Raw genomic sequence first — 18,928 nt, 5'->3', positions numbered from 1 at the left:
TGCGTCCGGAGCCTGTGCCCCGCCGTGGGAGAGGCCATGACAGTGAGAGGCCCGCGTACCGCAAAAAAAAAAAAAAAAAAAAAAAGGTATTTTAAGATGAGTATTTGGGTCTCTCCACTCTAACCAAGGCTATTGCTCTTGGCACTTGGCACCGGCCTTGGTCTTAGTGCTTGCTGATTGTACCAGTTCTACACGATCCCTACCAGAAAAAAAAAGAGGATGAAATACTTCCTAACTCATTTTATGAGGTCAATAATATCCTAATAACAAAACCAGACATGACATTTCAAGAAAAGAAAACTACAGATCCTGCATGAATATACACACCAAAGATCCTAAACAAAATATTAGCATATCAAATCCAACAATAGGACAATCCGTCATGACGAAGTGGGGTTAATCCCCCTAACCCCAGCCTTGGCTGGTTCAACATTTGAAAATCTATCAATGTCATTCAGCATATTAAGAGATTAGAGAAGAAAAGTCACATGATCATCTTGATAGATGCAGAAAAAGCATCTGACAAAATTAAATATCCATTCATGACAAAAACTACTCTCAGCAAACTGGGAACAGAAGGGACTCCTTTAACATGATAAGCAGAGCCTATGACAAAACCTAAAGCTAACATCACCCTGATGGTGGAAAACTCAGTGTATTCTCCTCAAAATCAGGAGCAGGCAAGGATGTCCACTCCCAACACTTCTATTCAACATAATATAGGAGGTCCTAGCCAGCAGAATAAGGAAGGAAAAAATAATGAAAAGCATACAGTACAAAGGAAGAAGCAGAATGACCCTTATTCACTAAAGATGTGATTTCATATGTGGAAGAACCCATGGAAACTACAAAAAAGCTTTCCAGAACTAATAAATGAGTTGACCAAAGTATCAACATAAAGTCAATATACAAAAATCGATTCAATGTCTACATAGTACCAATGAATAACTGGACATTTAAATTAAATGAACAATGCCATTTATAATAGCACCCCAAAATATTTAGGTATCAATCTGTATGTTGAAAACTACAGAATTCTGATGAAAGAAATTTTTAAAGCCCTAACTAAATGGAAAGATATACCATGTTCATGGGTTAGAATATTCAACCTTAATATGCCAATGACTCCCAAATTGATCTATAAATTTAATACAGTCCCAATCAAAATACTAGCAGGAGTTTTCATAACTATCGAGAAGCTGATTCTATAATTTACAGATCATAAATGTAAAATGTAAAACTCTAAAGCTTTTAGAAGGGAACTTAAGAGAAAATCTTTGTAACCTTGGGTTAGATAAAGAGTTGCTAGATACACACCATCAGCATGGTCCATAAAAGAAAACAGTGAAACACTGGACTCCATCAAACTTTTTTTTGCAAATCATGTTGGATTCAAAACATATAAAGAACTCTCAAAAAATTCAGCAATGAAAGGTACTTCCAGAATGGCAGAGTGAGGACATGGCCAACTCATTCCATGAGGTGTTATCCTGATGCTAAAGCCAGACACCAAATAGAACATCCTCCATAAATAGACACAAAAATCCTCAATAAATATTAGCAAACTGAATCTAGCAACATGTAAAAAGGGTTATGCACCATGACCAAGTGGGATTTATCTCAGAAGTACAAGGTTGGTTTAAAATCCAAAAATAATTAATATAATACATCAGATTAGTAGAATAAAGGACCAAAAGCACATCATCACCACCACAGAATATTAAAAGCATTCGACAAAATCCAACACTCATTCATATTAAAACAACTCAACTAGGAAAAGAAAGGACTTTTCTCAAACTAATAAAAGAACATCTATAAAATTTACTCACTTTGAGTAACGTCAGCATCTATGGCTGTATAAAACAGAATGTGTTCTCTACCCAATAGCATGTCAAATCAGGATCAGACCAGACTGTAACTAACGTGCCCAGCTAGAAGCTCTTGGTAAGCACAGCGTGGTGTCAGGGTCGTTCTGGCGTGATTCCTGAAATCATTTCCCTCCCACAGCACATAAAACATCAGTTTTAATGAAAGTTCCTTTACCAATGGAAAGAGGGATAAATAAGTTTCCTACTTGTCCTGAGAAAGCAGAAATGCTAAGTTTAAATTGATTATCTTCAGAAGAATATGAAGGAAGCTTTTTAATAATTAAATGCCACTTTTTATGTTTTGCAATATAACAAATAATAAAATAACAGAAACTTCACTAAATATCTAACCTATATAGCACACTTTGTTAAATATGTTCTACAATTTGAACATTTTAAAAAAATTATTTATTTGGCTGTGTCGGGTCTTAGTCGCGGCACGCAGGATCTTTTGTTGCAGCATGTGGGGCCCTTTTTTTGGCTGCGTCGGGTCTTAGTTGCTGTGCACAGGCTTTCTCTAGTTGCAGTGAGCAAGGTCTACTCTTCGTTGTGCGCGTGGGCTTCTCATTGCGGTAGCTTCTCGTTGCGGAGCACAGGCTCTAGGCACGTGGGCTTCAGTAGTTGCAGTGTGTGGGCTCAGTAGTTGTGGCATGAGGGCCCGCAGGTTCAGTAGTTGTGGTGCATGGACTTAGTTGCTCCGGGACATGTGGGATCTTCCTGGACCAGGGCTCGAACCCGTGTCCCCTGCATTGGCAGGCGGATTCTTAACCACTGCACCACCAGGGAAGTCCCGTGGGGTCCTTTCGTTGCAGCGCACGGGCTTTTCTCTAGTTGTGGTGCGCAGGCTCCAGAGTGCGTGGGCTCAGTAGTTGTGGCGCGTGGGCTTAGTTGCCCCACGGCATGTGGGATCTCAGTTCCCCGACAAGGGATGGAACCTGCGTCACCTGCATTGGAAGGCAGATTCTTAACCACTGGACCACCAGGGAAGTCTCAATTTGAACATTTTAAGGAAAATTAAAATGTATATTTTATCCTTCGACCACATGGAAGAATGCATCCTAAGAAGGCACTTGAAGGTTTTAGCTCTTAGCTCTTTTTCTTCTCCACCGTTGCTGAAGACATTAGCCCAATTCCCAGGCACTCCCACTAATCTCAAATGGCATGTTCTCTTCTATTATCCCACAGTGGCCATTCTGCTCATGGTGACTTGCCAAGGCATGAATGAGCGCTTTGGCATCTGACGACAGCAGAGAAGCTCAACCATGAACCCTTGCTTCCTTCCTTCCTTTCCTCTCTCCCTTTCCTTCTTTCTTCCTTCTTTCCTTCCTTCCTTTCTTTCTTTCTCTCGCTCTCTTTCTTTCTTTCTGTATATGGTTTTGGTTTTTTTGTGTTTTTTTGGCCACGTTGTGCAGCTTGTGGGATCTCAGTTCCCCAACCAGGGATTGAACCTGAACCACAGCACTGAAAACCAGAATCCTAACCACTAGGCTACGAAGGAACTCCCGAGCACTGGCTTTCCCTGTCAAGTTGCAGGGAAAGAAGAGGAACAGTAGTTCCCGTAAGCCAACCTAAAACAAGCCAGATAAAAATGTTGTGCACACTGATTGGAGACTACAGGAACATACAATCACCGAATAAGAAAAAATAAATTACTTTCAATCAGAATTGCTTTTATGAAGTGTCCCAAATATGTCTAGAGATAAACAGTTATTAAAATAAATCAGCTGATAAAAATGGAACCAGAATATTTTGACGGAGAGGCCCCAAAACATCTATGGAATCTTCTATTATGTTAAATGTTTTTTGTTTGTTTGTTTGTTTTTGCGGTACGCGGGCCTCTCACTGTCGTGGCCTCTCCCGTTGCGGAGCACAGGCTCCGGACGCGCAGGCTCAGCGGCCGTGGCTCACGGGCCCAGCCGCTCCGCGGCACGTGGGATCTTCCCGGACCGGGGCACGAACCCGCGTCCTCTGCATCGGCGGGCGGACTCTCAACCACTGCGCCACCAGGGAAGCCCATTAAATGTTTTTTTTTTTTTAAATTAAAATAACCTTTTTATTTTAGAACAGTTTTACAGAAAAGTTAGGAAGATAGTATAGGGAGTCCCCATATGCCCCTCACCCAATTTCCCATATTGCTAGCATCTTACATTTCTAGGGTATCTTTCACACAACTAAGAAACCAACATCAATACACTATTATTAACTAAACTCTATACTTTATTTGGATTTCACCAGGTGTCACCTCATGTCCTCTTTCTGCTCCAAGACCCCATCCAGGACACCACATCACGCTCAGTCATCATGTTTCCTTAGGCTCCTCTTGGCTGTGGCAGTTTCCCAGAGTTTGCGTTTTATGACCTTGTGTCGAGGAGCGCTGGCCAGGCGGAATATCCCCCAGCTGGGATCTGGTTGTCGTTTCTCACGGTCAGACCGGGGTTACAGGTTTGGGGAGGAAGACCCCAGAGACAAAGCGCGCCACCACGTCAACGGCACCTGCCGTCGACATGACCTATCACCGCCGACGTCGACCTTGACCTCAGGTGGTGCTCGCTAAGTTCTCCACTGAAAAGTTAATTTTTACGTCCCCCTTTCTATGCTGTACTCTTTGAAATCAAGTTTCTGAGCACAGCCTTCACTTAAGGGGTGCGAGGTGACCACCGAAGGTATTTTTCTGTGTGGAATGACAGAGACAAAGTGAGAGGGGTGGTGTTGTGAGAAAGGTTACCATCCGGGGAGAACGTTAACTGACCAAACAGTAAACTGAAGTCCATGCAACGGTGCCAGAGGAGGGCGGGTTGACGTCAGTCGCAGCGTGGACGCTGCTGGCGCGGACAGAGACAGGTGAGCTCTGCAGCAGCAAAAGGTGGATTCAGGCCAGAAAGAGGCAGAGTCGGGGCTGCAGCTCACGATGTGCAAATTCCCTACCAGGTGATCGTTCAGCTATGCTGTGAAGTAAAGCCCTGAAAAGAGCTTGGCCTGCAGCATACCTCAGATTTAGTCTGCTATGGAACCCTTTTCACAGAACGCCTTTTAGCATCGCACAGGGTGCCGTATCCTCTGGAACTGATCCTGACTTGGAGCCTTTGACTAGATGGTCTTTCTTCCAGACCTTAGCAGGCCCAGCTCCTTCTCAGCTTTGAAGCCACAGCTCAAATGTCACCTACTCAGTGAAGCCTTCCTGGAACATCTAAGCCAAAGCAGCACCCCCCCATCCCTCTCTATTCCCATTTCCCGGTTTATTTTCTCCTTGGCACTCATCACAACGTAAATGTGTTATGTATCTACACAGCCATGGGCCACCTGCCCCCCAAGATGAGTGAATGAGTGAATGAGTGAATGAATGAATGAATGAACCAGCTAACAGATGGTGCCTCCATTCCAGCTGGTTTCCCAAGTCCAACACATGTGTCTCTAGATGCTCTAGATGCTCTTGTCCACTCCCTGCACCCTCCCCCCCGGCCCCCTCCCCGCATAGCCCAGACCTGCTTTACCTCCTGGACATCTTCCCTTCCACATTCCCTGCCTCTTTTCCGCTGCCCGTGTCCTGGTCACATCTTACATGGGTTCTAACAACACTCTCCCAACCACGAGTGAGGCAACTCGATCATTCCCTCTGTTAACTACTGTTTATCGGGCTCCTAGTGTATTCCAGATATTCTGCTAGGAGCTGGGAAAACAAGTGGTGGACCTGGCAGGCAGAGTTCCTGCTCCCCCGGAGCTTCCATCCTAGTGGGGAGAGGCAAAGAATAAATAAAACAGGACAGACATGGGTCCTGCCCTGAGGGGCTTACACTGCAGTTTATCGAGAACAAAGAGAGAGAGGAGTCGCGTCACTACAAACTGTGCCCATGCAGGACGATAACAGGGTGCTGTCATTCTGACTGGGAGGGGGAACCAAAGAGCACCCCTCAGAGTAGAGTCACCCAGGCTGGGAACAGGGTTACCACTAGGGTAAGCTTGCAAAAACACTAAACCAACCTTTTCACCCCTTGGCTTCAAATATCTCAGTGGTTTTCCACTATCCCAGAGGTAGCGTTCGTGCCCCTACGATTTGATCTTGACCACCACTGCCAACTCCATCTCTCACCACTGCCCCACAGACACGCCAGCTCCAGCCAACCCAAGCTCCCTGCAGTTTCCCCAACACAGCATGCTATCTGCCCCCCTCGGTGATCCTGGCTCCCCTTCCCCTCCTTTTAAAAATGTTAGTGTCGCTGACATGACATGTTAGTTTCAGGTATACAACATATTCAATATTTGTATATACTGCAAAATGATCACCACAAAAAGTCCATTTCATATTCATCACCACACACGGTTGCAGACATTTTTTCTTGTGATGAGAACTTTCAAGATCCACTCTCTTAGCAACTTTCAAACATGCAATACAGTATTAACTATAGTCACCATGCCGTACATGACATCCCCATGGCTTACGCACTTTATAACTAGAAATTTGTACATTTTGACCCCTTTCTCTCATTTCGCCCACCTCCCACTCATCGCCTCAGGCAACCACCAGTCTGTTCTCTATATGCATCAGTTCGTTTTTTTCTTTTGTTTTGTTTTTCTTGTTTTGTTTTTTAAGATTCCACATATAAGTGAGATCATACGGTATTTATCCTTTTCTGTCCAATCTGTTTCACTTAGCATAATGCCCTCAAGGTCCATCCATGTGTCATAAATGGCAAGATTTCATTCTTTTAATAACGGAATAACATTATACTGTGTATATATGCCACATTTTCTTTACCCATTCATCCATCGATGGACCTTTATGTTGTTTCCTTGTCTTGACTCTTGTAAATAATGCTGCAACGAACATGGGGGTGCAGATATCTTTTCAAATTAATTTTAAATTTTTCTTTGGCTAAATACCCAGTGGAGTTGCTTGACCATATGGTAGTTCTATTTTTAATTTTTTGAGGGTGACTTCCCTGGTGGCACAGTGGATAAGAATCCACCTGCCAATGCAGGGGACACGGGTTCAATCCCTGGTCCGGGAAGATCCCACATGCCACGGAGCAACTAATCCTGTGCACCACAACTACTGAGCCTGCCCGCCTAGAGCCTGTGCTCCACAACAAGAGAAGCCACTGCAATGAGAAGTCTGCGCACCGCGACGAAGAGCAGCCCCCGCTCGCCGCAACTAGAGAAAGCCTGTGTGCAGGAATGAAGACCCAACACAGCCAAAAATAAATAAAATTAAATTAAAAAAAATTTTTTTTTGAGGAACTTCCATACTGTTTTCCATAGTGGCTGCATCAATCTACATTCCCACTAAAAGATGTATGAGTGTTCCCTTTTCTTCACATCCTCACCAACATTTGTTATTTCTTGTCTTTGTGATAATAGCCATCATAGCAGGTGTGAGGTGATATCTCATTGTGGTTTTGATTTGCATTTCCCTAACGATTAGCGATGCTGAGCATCTTTTCATGTGTCTGTTGGCCATCCGTATGTCTTCTTTGGAAAAATGTCTATTCAGATCCTTTGTGCATTTTAAAAATTGAATTGTTTGTTTACTATAAAGTTCTATAAGTTATTTATATATTTTGAATATTAACCCCTTATCATGTATATGATCTGCAAATATTTTCTCCCATTTGGTAGGTTGTCTTTTCATTTTGTTAATGGTTCCTTTACTGTACAGAAGTCTTTTAGCTTGAAGTAGTCCCACTTGTTTATTTTTGCTTTTGTTGCTTTTGCTTTTGGTGTCAGATCTAAAAAATCATTGCCAAGACTGATGTCAGGGAGCTTACCACCTATGTTTTTTATTCTAGGAGTTTTATGGTTTCAGGTCTGACATTCAAGTCTTAATCCACTTTTAGTTAATTTTTGTATATGGTGTAAAATAGTGGTCCAGTTTCATCCTTATGCATGCAGCTGTATAGTTTTCCCAACACCATTTATTGAAGAGACTGTCATCCTCTCCCCACTGTATATTCTTGGCTCCTTTATCATAGATTAATTGACCATCTATATATGGGTTTATTTCTGGGCTCTCTATTCTGTTTCATTGATCTATATGTCTGTTTTTATGCCAGTACCATACTGTTTTAATTACTCTAGGTTTGTAAGATAGTTTGAAATCAGGGTGCATGATGCCTCTAGCTTCATTCTTGTTTCTCAGGGTTGCTTTGGCTATTTGGGGTCTTTTGTGGTTCCATACAAACTTTAGGATTGTTTATTTCTGTGAAAAATACCATTGGAATTTTGATAAAGATTGCACTGAATCTGTAGAATGCTTTGTGTGGTAGGGACATTTTAACAATATGAATTCTTCCAATCTATGAGCATGGAATATCTTTCCATTTATTTGTGCCTTCTTCAGTTTCTTTCGTCGTCTTATGGTTTTCACTGACAGGTCTTTCACTTCCTTGGTTAAATTTATCCCTAGGTATTTTATTATTTTTGATGCAATTGTAAATGGGATTATTTTCTTAATTTCTCATTCTGATAGTGTGTTATTAGTGTATAGAAACAACAGATTTTTTAATATTGATTTTGTATCTTGCAACTTTACTGAATTCATTTATTGCTTCCAACAGTTTGTGTGTGTGTGTGTGTGTGTGTGTGTGTGTGTGTGTGTGTGTGTGTTTTAGGGTTTTCTATATATAACATCATAGCATCTGCAGATAGTGACAGTTTTACTTCTTCCTTCCCAATTTGGATGCCTTTTATTTCTTTTTCTTGCCTAATTGCTCTGGCTAGGACTTCCAATATAATGTTAAATAAAAGTCGTGAGAGTGGGCATCCTTGTCTTGTTCCTGACCACAGAGGAAAGACTTTCAGCTTTTCACCACTCAGTATGATGTTAGCTGTCGGCTTGTCATATATGGTCTTCATTATGTTGAGATACATTCCCTCTATACTACTCCCTTTATTGAGCTTTAATCATAAATGAATATTGACCTTTTTTAAAAAATGAAATTTTAATTTTTGAATAGTTTTAGATTTAGAGATACACTGTGAAGCTAGTAGAGCGCCAATATATCCCACACCCAGTTCTCCCTATTATTAACAACTTACATTAGTATGGTACATTGGTCACAGTTAATGAACCCAATACTGATACATTATTATTAACTAAAGTCCATAAATTATTCATATTTCCTCAATATTTCCCTAATGTCCACTTTCTGTTCCAGGATCCCACACTGCATTTAGCTGTCATGTCCCCTTAGGCTCCTCTGGGCTGTGACAGGTTCTCAGACTTCCCTTGTTTCTGCTGACCTTGACAAAAATGAGGACTGCTGGTCAGGTAGTTTTGTAGACTATCCCTAATTGGGGTTGGCCTGATGTTTTTCTCACGATTAGAATGGGGATGCGGGTTTTGAGGAGGAAGAGGCTGCTGAGGTAAATTGTGCTTCATCACATCATAATAACAAGGGTTCTGACTAGCGATATGATTTATCACTTTTGATGTTGACCTTGATCACTTGGCTGAGGTGTGTTTGTTCCGTTTCTCCACTGTAAAGTTACCTTTTTCTCCTCTTTTCATACAATACTCTTTGGAAAGAGTCCCTATGCTTAGAGAGTGGGGAGTGAGTTATGCTCCATCTTCTTGAGGGCAAAGTATTAATACCTACATAAATTATTCTACATGGGGGATTCATCTTTTCTCCCTTATTTATGTATTTATTCAGTCACTTATTTATAACCGTAGGAACTCATGGACATTTATTCTATCCTTTGGGTTATAATCCAACATGACATTATTTATTTTGTTATTCACATTATTCCGGCTCTGGCCAGTGGGAGCTCTTTCACTTGGCTCCTGTGCCCCTTTGACTTAACCTCTACAGTGTGTGTGTGTGTGTGTGTGTTTATCACTTCCTTACTCTCTGGCGCTACAGGATGCTCCAGGCTCATCTGGTGTGTTTCCTGCCACAGTCCTAGAATCAGCCGTTTCTCAAGGAGCCCTGGTTGCTTTTACTGGAGATGGTATCAGAAGCCAAGATCTGGGTGCTAGGGGGTGTCCTTGCCTCTAGGCCCTCTCAGCTGACAGAGCAAGGAGATATGTGCGTGTACGCTGCCCTGTGTGTGTGTACCGTACCTATAAATGTTTCTAGGTGTAGCCATCCGTGTCTGTGTGAAGCCACACGTGAGTCCACACTGCTGTCTCCAACTCTAATCCGCCACATGGGTCGTTCTAACCTCCTCTCTACTGCAACATGAGAAACCTGGCTCCACCATCAGTGATGATGTTACCCTCCCGGGTCCAAGGTGCAGTGGGCGGGGCCAGGTCCATGAGCCTCTCGGACCCTCCAGAATGAGCATCAGCGTGGGCACACAGCGATGTGACCACACGTCAGGGGAACTGTTCTGAAACTTACCCAAACTGTGGAAATTGAAAGCAAACTGTCGGCTATAAAATTTTCTGCCGTTAATGTGGACACTTAAATGTATGAAAACCACTTCCAAGTCCTTTGTATAAGAAACTCAGCCAGATTCTCCAGGACGCTAAGACCCACCGCAGGAAATGTGCTGTGCTCTGCAAGCGAGCCCCTTTTCTCAGCTTCCGTCAACCGCTCTGCACAGCCCAAGGCTCCGCTGGTGTCTGGAGTGATGAAGCCTGGGCACACTCCTAGCATTCGTTTTCATGGTGAACTCTGGCACGTGTGAAAAAATAAGAGAACTGATCTGGAAAAATTCAATGTTAACAGCCTTCGCTTCACATTCAGCAAAAGGCAAGGGGCAGAGGTGACGTTTTAAGTCTATACTTTGGCGTCTGTTCGATTGTCAGTAGTTAGTTGTAAGTGAAAGTGCCGAGCAGGCAATAGTTGGAACTGTGGGGAAGGAGGTGCACCCATGGGCCCTGGCCCACAGCGCCTCTGCTCAGGATGTGTGGCCTGGGCAGAACGGCTAGTCCAGGGATCAGCCACCTTCAGTTTGGCCAAAGTCTCCACGCTGGAGGCAAAACATGGAGGAGGCTGCGGACAGACAGGCACCGTGACGGCAGCCCCGTCTTTTCGGTGGGTCCTCAGGTGATCCAGCGGGGCCACAACCAGCATGCTGGCTTCCTCTGTCCTGGCCGCTACATGACAGCAGCTCCAGCATCTTCTGAGCGCTGTGTGAGACACCTTGGGCCGTCAGGAATAAACGAACAGCTGTGCTCCCCCACGAGGCAGCCTACCCCATCAGTCCTGCTCTGACTGCCCTAGGCAACACCACCTTCCCCCGAGCTTTGGGTCCTTCCCCGACTCTGTGCTGTCCACGGTGTTTATCATCTTCCACATCATGACTAATTTAGTATGTTTGCTGTCCAGCTCGTGCCCTCCAGCCCCCCAGACTCCACAAGGGCCGAGGTTTTTGTCCATTCAGCACGAGCTCCGTGAACAGTCTGGCACACAGGACGTGCTCATGAATGAATCAGTGAGTGGGGAGCAGCAGGAAGCGGCTGGAGAAGGAGGCAGGGTGCCCAGATTTCCCCCCGAGAGGCCTGGCAGCGGCTGAAGCCTGAAGAAGCATCAGGCTACCATCTGAGAGGTTTTCTGGCTGCTGCGCAGGCGGCTGGTGGACGGACTAGGGCGTGGAGACCTAGGAGGGGGAAGGAGGAGGCAGTGGGGAGCAGGGGAGACCAGGAGGCAGACCCCACGTACTCGGTGATCAGCTAGACACGCAGTCCTGCCGGAGTTACCGGGGAGCCGAGACAGGGACTGTGACTGTTTGTCTGAGAGCCCTGAAGGAGAGCTGAGTAAAGAGAGAGGTGCCAGCGTCGTGAGCATGTAAGTGGGGAGCTGCTGGTGCAGGAGTGGGGTGCGCGGTGGGCTCAGAGGAGGGAGGAGCGCCAGGCTGCGTGAGAGCAGCGAGGAGGAGGGGGTTGGAGCAGGAAACAGGCCCCTGAGGGGCCACCCTGGAGGAGAGGGGACAGATGTGGGAGGACCAAGCCAGGCGAGGAGGAAGGACAGAAGTAGGCAGCAGCCCGGCCCAGCAGCAGCGGCGGGACCGTGCAGGCGGAGCGAGAGGCCGCCAGAGAAAGGGTGAGCCTCTGCTAAGCAGGGAAGGGGGCGGGGTCCAGTGGGGCCGAGATGCGGCCCGGGCAGAGTGGCTTCAGGAGCAGGCTCCTCTCCCTGCCGGCTCTTGGGCTCTGATGGTCTGTTCGGCTGCAGGTCACCACCAGTGCTTTAAAAGATGAAACTGAGGGACCTCCCTGGTGGTGCAGTGGACAGGACTCCATGCTCCCGATGCAGGGGCCCGGGTTTGATTCCTGGTCGGGGAACTAGATCCCACATGCGTGCCACAACTAAGGAGCCGGCGAGCCACAACTAAGGAGTCCACCTGCTGCAACTAAGACCCGGTGCAACTAACTAAATAAATAAATATTTTAAAAGAAGATGAACAGAGGTTTAAAAATCTCATTTGGGTTTCAAGTAGTGGCACAGATTTAGCAATAATTATTTGATTTATAAAAATCTTGCTAATAAATATTTTGATATTTAAAGGGTATCATGTAGGAGGGATAGTCATAAGCAAAGCTGAAAAATTCACACACCAACAATGTAAAGAGCATGACTAGAATTTTTCCAAATGAGCTACTGTAACATTATGTAGGTACTGATGAATATAGGGCTTAAATATTATATCAGGAAAGCCAGGCCTCTACACTTGGTGGCACAGTCTGAGCCTGAAGACAAATTTCCTAAGGCTCTTTTCCAAATAACAACGTAAGGATGGCTGGCACAGAGGAAGACAGAATAGAACATTTGCTGCTAGAACTAAAAAGATAAGTAATAAATATCCATTACCCTCTTTTAGTGCATTCAGAGATATTGGTTAAATTTATCTTATGTAGTAGGTTTAAAATTTGTAACCCTTATTTCTGCTGATAGCATGAAAAATATCATAATCTTGCCACTTGTTTTGGGCCTTGAAGCATGCTCTTTTTCTTTTTCCTTAGAAAATGGCACTCAGATTTTCACTAGGGCTCTCCCCTCTCTACGCCAGCCAGCAGAACCCATCTTGTGGCCATGCGACTAGTTCAAGGATGGCCTAGTTCCAGACAGAGATGCAAGGAGATGCTTGCTGAGGGCGTCTGCAAAAGATGTTTCCCCCTCCTTTTCATGGAAGCTACATGGAGAGAAACTAAGCAGGTATCCCCAAGACCTGATGGGATGCTGAGGAAGAGAGGCTGAGAGATGGGGGACAGAAGCTGGACCTGCCTGTATGACTTGACTGCTAGATCAAACCTTGCCTGAAGCTAGCCCTTCCTTGGACTTCTAAGTCAGGTATGCTAAGAAATACCCTAATTGTTTAGATCAATTTAGTCTGATTTTCTGTCATTTGCAGCTGAACGTATTTGAATGAATACGTGGATTAGAGGTATTTTAATCACCAGTTTAGGCTCTTGGGGAAAAGCACTCAGTCAGTGTAGGACCCACAGTCCTCAAAGCCCATCCCTTCTTCCCTCTCAGTCATGCTCCCTCTGCCCCAGGCTGTGTCTGCGGGGAGGAGCCCACAAACCCCATGGTATCAGGAAGGGGTGGGTCCTATGTCACCAGCTTGGGGCCAGCTGCCCTTGTTGCTTCTGCTGGTGAAGCCTGTTATCACACCATGGCCAGCATCCAACAGCCCCTCCCCTGATGACCTGGTCCTGGCCTTGGCTCCGCTGGACACTGCTGATCTGCTGAAACTCAGATGCCTCCTCTGTGTGGACTTGACCTTGGACTGTCCGCCTCACAGCCCCACTCTGTGGCCCAGTCAGACCCAGACAAATATGGTGGTCCTGCATTTCCCCAACAGAGGACCACAGGACCAAGGGGCCACGGGAACTTTCCAGCTCTCACTCACGCCCCTTGGGGCCCATGGAGACTTGGCAGGAGAAAGCCACTTCAGGGTCCCTGCCCAACGCCCATGCCCTGTCTTGGCTTGGAACTCCCAGGCTTGTGGGCTAGAAGCCAAGCCTCATCCCCACGGGTTATAATCTACAGGGGTCTATTCCCTCCTCTGGGCTTCTCCCCCAGGGGGCCAGGCCAGAGCCCTTTTGGAGATACTCACTGGTGCTTGTCTCCCTCTCAGCGTTTCCTCCAAGCCCACAAGTCATTCTCATGCCTCCCAGCGAAGCGGACCTGCCCATATAGCATATCTTGCATACCTTACATTATAAACTCTGAAAGTACAAGTCCCTGAGTCTTGATATTTAAAGGGAAGCTTCTGAAATTAAAAAAAAAAAAAAAGAAAGAAAAAACCACCCCAAACACTTTGTGATCTTCATTTCTGATACTTTCTTGTTTCTGCTGTGCTCTTTCACAAGTTCTGTGTTGAAAGCCAGAGCTGAACACAGACTTCTTTATCCTCAGCTGTATCCCCCTCTCTTTCTGAAGAAATAGAGGCCTCATCCCCAAAGGTGGGCAGTCTCATAGGAGCAAGAGGTGCTGGGAATGAAATACACAGCAGACAGTGTTTTGAAACCGTCCTTATGCAACCAAGTCTTTTGTTCCTTTAAAGCTGCCAATAAAGAGACTACACTTCCAGGAAGAGGCATGGACACTCTCCCTATTCCGCCACTGGTACAACTAAAACCCTAACCATTATGTGTAAAACAAACACAAGATAGCTCTGCAGGTGGAGAGAGTAAGGCAGACTGGCTAGGGACCACAGGACCAAGGGTTACATGAAGGTGAGGCCCAGGGTTTCTTTTTGCTTCACAAGTCTCAGACTGGGTGTCGAAGAAGCCAGTAACCTAGACAGGCTGATGGCCACTGACCAAAAGCCCCAACAAAGGCCTGCACTCTCTAGAAGGATAGGAGGTTTTTAGGCAAGAACTGTACTATTTCAAATATCACAGACAAAAACTGTGGCCAAGTTTAGCAAGTTTCGCAAGAATCCCCCAACCCCTCGTACCTCACCAAGTTCTTCTTAGTAATTCTCCACCCACTGACCCCTTCCCCTCCCCATTAGCTATAAATCTCCAGCTGTCTTCACTGCATTTAGAGTAGTTCAATCTCTCTCCCTTATTGCAATAATCCTGAATAAACTCTTCCTTGCCTGTTTAACTCTGTCTGGTGCATTTTTTCTTTGACAAAATACAACATATCAAAATTTGTGGGATACAGCTAGAGCAATGCTGAGAAGGAAATTTTATAGCACTAAAAATGCATACATGAGAAAAAAGGAAAAGTCTCAAAGGAATAATCTAAGATCCCACCTTAAGAACCTAGAAAAAGAAAAGCAAAATACACCCAAATCAAGCAGAAGAAAGGCAATAATGAAAAACTGAAATTGATAAAATTGAAAACAGAGAAAAACCAATGAAACAAATAGCTGCTTCACTGAAAAAGTCAATAATATTGACAAAACTCTAGCTAGATTGACAAAGAAAAGAGAGAGAAGACACAAATTACCAATGTCGGGAATGAAATAGGGAGCATCACTACAGACCCTACAGACGTCAAAAGGATAAGGAAATGCTAATGAACAATTACACACACATTAATTCACAACGCAGAAAAAAAGGACCAATTTCTCAAAAAGTACAAACAATAAAAATTCATCCAATATGAAACATAATATCAATAAGCCAATAAATATTAAGGAAATTGAACGCAAAATTTTAGGAACTCTCCAAAAATAAATCTTTGGGCCCAGATGATTTTATTGACAAATTCTACCAAATATTGAAAGAATTAACACAATTCCACACAATATCTTCTAGAAAATGAAAGAGGAAGGAACATTTCCCATTTTATGAAACTAGTATTATTCTGATACCAAACCAGATAAGAACAGATCAATATCCCTCACGAATAAACACACAAAAATCCTTTTAAAATATTAGCACATAAAATTCAGCATATATTTTTTTTTAAATATGATTCAGCAATTGCACTCCTAGATGCTTATCCCAGAGAAATGAAGACTTAAGTTCAAACAAAAATCTGTACATCAATGCTTAGAGCAGCTTTATTTATTATAGCCAAAACACGGAAAACCACAGATGTCTTCAAAACTAAATTGCCGGGACTTCCCTGGTGGTGCAGTGGTTAAGAATCCACCTGCCAATGCAGAGGACACAGGTTTGAGCCCTGGTCCAGGAAGATCCCACATGCCACAGAGCAACTAAGCCCATGCGCCACAACTACTGAGCCTGCACTCTAGAGCCCGTACACCACAACTGCTGAGCCCAAGTGCCACAACTACTGAAGCCCATGCGCCTAGAGCCTGTGCTTTGCAAGAGAAGCCACCACAGTGAGAAGCCCGTGCATCACAAGGAAGAGTAGCCCACGCTCACCACAGCTAGAGAAAAGCCCAAGCGCAGCAATGAAGACCCAATGCAGCCAAAAAAATAAAATTTAATTAAATTTTTAAAACCCCAAAACTAAATTTCCACTCATACCTGGAGGAGGATATGCTAAGGGATCTAGGGGTGGAAAAGGTATCTAACAGAGGTAATGAGAACAAAGGCTCAAGGCAGGGGGAAGCACGAGGAGTCAAGCAATCATCAACCATATTGAAGTTATTACCCATAGTATGACAAAATCTTAATTTGGCTCCAACTCACGTACCAAAAGGCTAGTACAAATGTGCTAATAAAATATTGGACATATATTTAGAAAAATAAAGAAAACTAAGAGGAAAAAACACTCACAAAGAGAGGTGGAGTCAAGATGGTGGACTAGGAGGATGCGTCTCCGCACAACTAGGGCACCTACCAGGCACCGGTGGGGGACCACGGACACCTAAGGGGATGGAGGAACCCCAAGAAACTGGGTAGGATGTGTGGCATGAGGGGGAGTGAGGAGGGAGGAGAAGTGGAGGCAGGAGGGGCTGGCGCCCCTCAGGGGCGGCTGGGGGAGGGGAGGGGATCCCACACCCAAAGGGGGAAATTGGGGGACCATTGGGAGGGCAGAGGATCAAAAGGGAGTGTGGCCAGGTTTCCCCTGCCCTCTTGGGCCCCCAGGAGCCTGCTGAGATCCCGGGCCTGATCCTCTGCCCACCGAGGCCCCCTCCAGCCACACGAGTCCTGAGGGAGTGGGAGGGAGGGAAGGGGGAACGAAAGTAAAGGCCGGACCTCTGGGACTGGCACCCCTGAGGGGCGGCTGGGGGAGGGGAGGAGTTCCTACACCCAGCGGGACCCACCCACGGTGAGGGGTCCAGCGGGGACGGGGGAGACCCTAGGAGAGACAGTGGGGGAGGGGCATGAAGGAACGGAAGGGAACAGGGCCCTCTGCTTTCCCTGTCCACTTAGGCACCGGGGAGCCTGCTGGGCACCCGGGACTAATCTTCTGCCCTGGAAGCCTCCCTCCCACGTGCAGAGCCCAAGCCACGCCCCTACACCCCCAGCCAGCACCCTACCTCTACACTCGGAGACCCCCTCTGAGACCCCCTACAATGCACTGGGCCTAAACCCCACCCACACACCCTCACTCAGGGCCCTACCTCCAAACTCCGGAACTCCACACTCCAGAGGCCCTCCTTTCCACGTGCTGCCTCTCCCCTTCCACGAGCAGGTCCTAAGCAGAGGCCCCGCCCCACGCTTGAACGTCACCCCCCACCCGCCCAGGTCCTGCCCCACCCTAAAGCCTGCCCTTGCCTAAGTTACAACCCTGCCTAAACTCCGCCCCCATCACCAAGGCTTTCTTTTTTTTTTTTCTTTTTCCTCTTTTAGATTGGGGTTCTGTTTTACCTTGTTGGTTCATTGTTGTTGATTCATTTATATTTTTATTTTTTCTAATAAATCTTTTATTTTTCTAATTTTATTTTATTCTTTATACTTCGTCATTGTTCTGCTCCTTTTGGCTTGTTCTCCCCCCTTTTTTTTTTCTTTTTTCTGTTGTGGTTTTATTTTACCTTGTTGCAGTTGTTTCAATTATATTTTAATTTTTCCTAGTATAGTTCTTATCTTTCTAATTTTATTTATTTTTATTCTTTGTTATTGTATTGCTCCTTTTTTTTTTCTTTTTCTTTTTCTGCCACACCACACGGCTTGCAGGATCTTGGTTCCCAGGCTGTAGGTAGGGCCTGAGCTCCTGTGGTAACTCCACACTCCAGAGGCCCTCCTTTCCACGTGCTGCCTCTCCCCTTCCACGAGCAGGTCCTAAGCAGAGGCCCCGCCCCACGCTTGAACGTCACCCCCCACCCGCCCAGGTCCTGCCCCACCCTAAAGCCTGCCCTTGCCTAAGTTACAACCCTGCCTAAACTCCGCCCCCATCACCAAGGCTTTCTTTTTTTTTTTTCTTTTTCCTCTTTTAGATTGGGGTTCTGTTTTACCTTGTTGGTTCATTGTTGTTGATTCATTTATATTTTTATTTTTTCTAATAAATCTTTTATTTTTCTAATTTTATTTTATTCTTTATACTTCGTCATTGTTCTGCTCCTTTTGGCTTGTTCTCCCCCCTTTTTTTTTTCTTTTTTCTGTTGTGGTTTTATTTTACCTTGTTGCAGTTGTTTCAATTATATTTTAATTTTTCCTAGTATAGTTCTTATCTTTCTAATTTTATTTATTTTTATTCTTTGTTATTGTATTGCTCCTTTTTTTTTTCTTTTTCTTTTTCTGCCACACCACACGGCTTGCAGGATCTTGGTTCCCAGGCTGTAGGTAGGGCCTGAGCTCCTGTGGTGGGAGCTCCGAGTCCAAACCACTGGACTAATAGAGAACCTCAGACCCCAGGGAATAGTAATTGGAGGGAGGCCTCCCGGAGGTCCTCATCTAAGCACCAAGACCCACCTCTATCTAACTGTCTGCAAACTCCAGTGCTGGACGCCTCAGGCCAAACAACCAGTAAGACAGGAATACAGCACCACCCATCAAAACAACAACAACAAAATGAAACGACAAAAAAATATGTTACAGACGAAAGAGCAAGGTAGAAACCTACAAGACCAAATAAATGAAGACGAAATAGGCAACCAACCTGAAAAAGAATTCAGAGTAATGATAGCAAAGATGATCCAAAATCTCAGAAACAGAATGGAGAAAATACAAGAAACACTGAACAAGGATCTAGAAGAACTAAAGAGCAAACAAATAGTGATGAACAACACAATAACTGAAATTAAAAATACTCTAGAAGGAATCAATAGCAGAATAACTGAGGCAGAAGAACAGATAAGTGATC

At 45.0% G+C, this 18,928-nt stretch overlaps 1 protein-coding gene across 1 annotated transcript in view; it reads right to left on the bottom strand.

The window, feature by feature from the left end:
* POLN (DNA polymerase nu) overlaps positions 1 to 18,928 on the bottom strand; it is a 166,652-nt gene that overhangs the window by 66,665 nt on the left and 81,059 nt on the right. The gene's annotated exons all lie outside the window — the stretch shown is intronic.

This window comes from Physeter macrocephalus, chromosome 7, assembly GCF_002837175.3.
Source record: "Physeter macrocephalus isolate SW-GA chromosome 7, ASM283717v5, whole genome shotgun sequence".
Lineage (NCBI taxonomy): Eukaryota > Metazoa > Chordata > Mammalia > Artiodactyla > Physeteridae > Physeter > Physeter macrocephalus.
The sequence above is the reverse complement of the archived record's forward strand: the minus strand, read 5'-3'. Positions and strand labels throughout refer to the sequence as shown.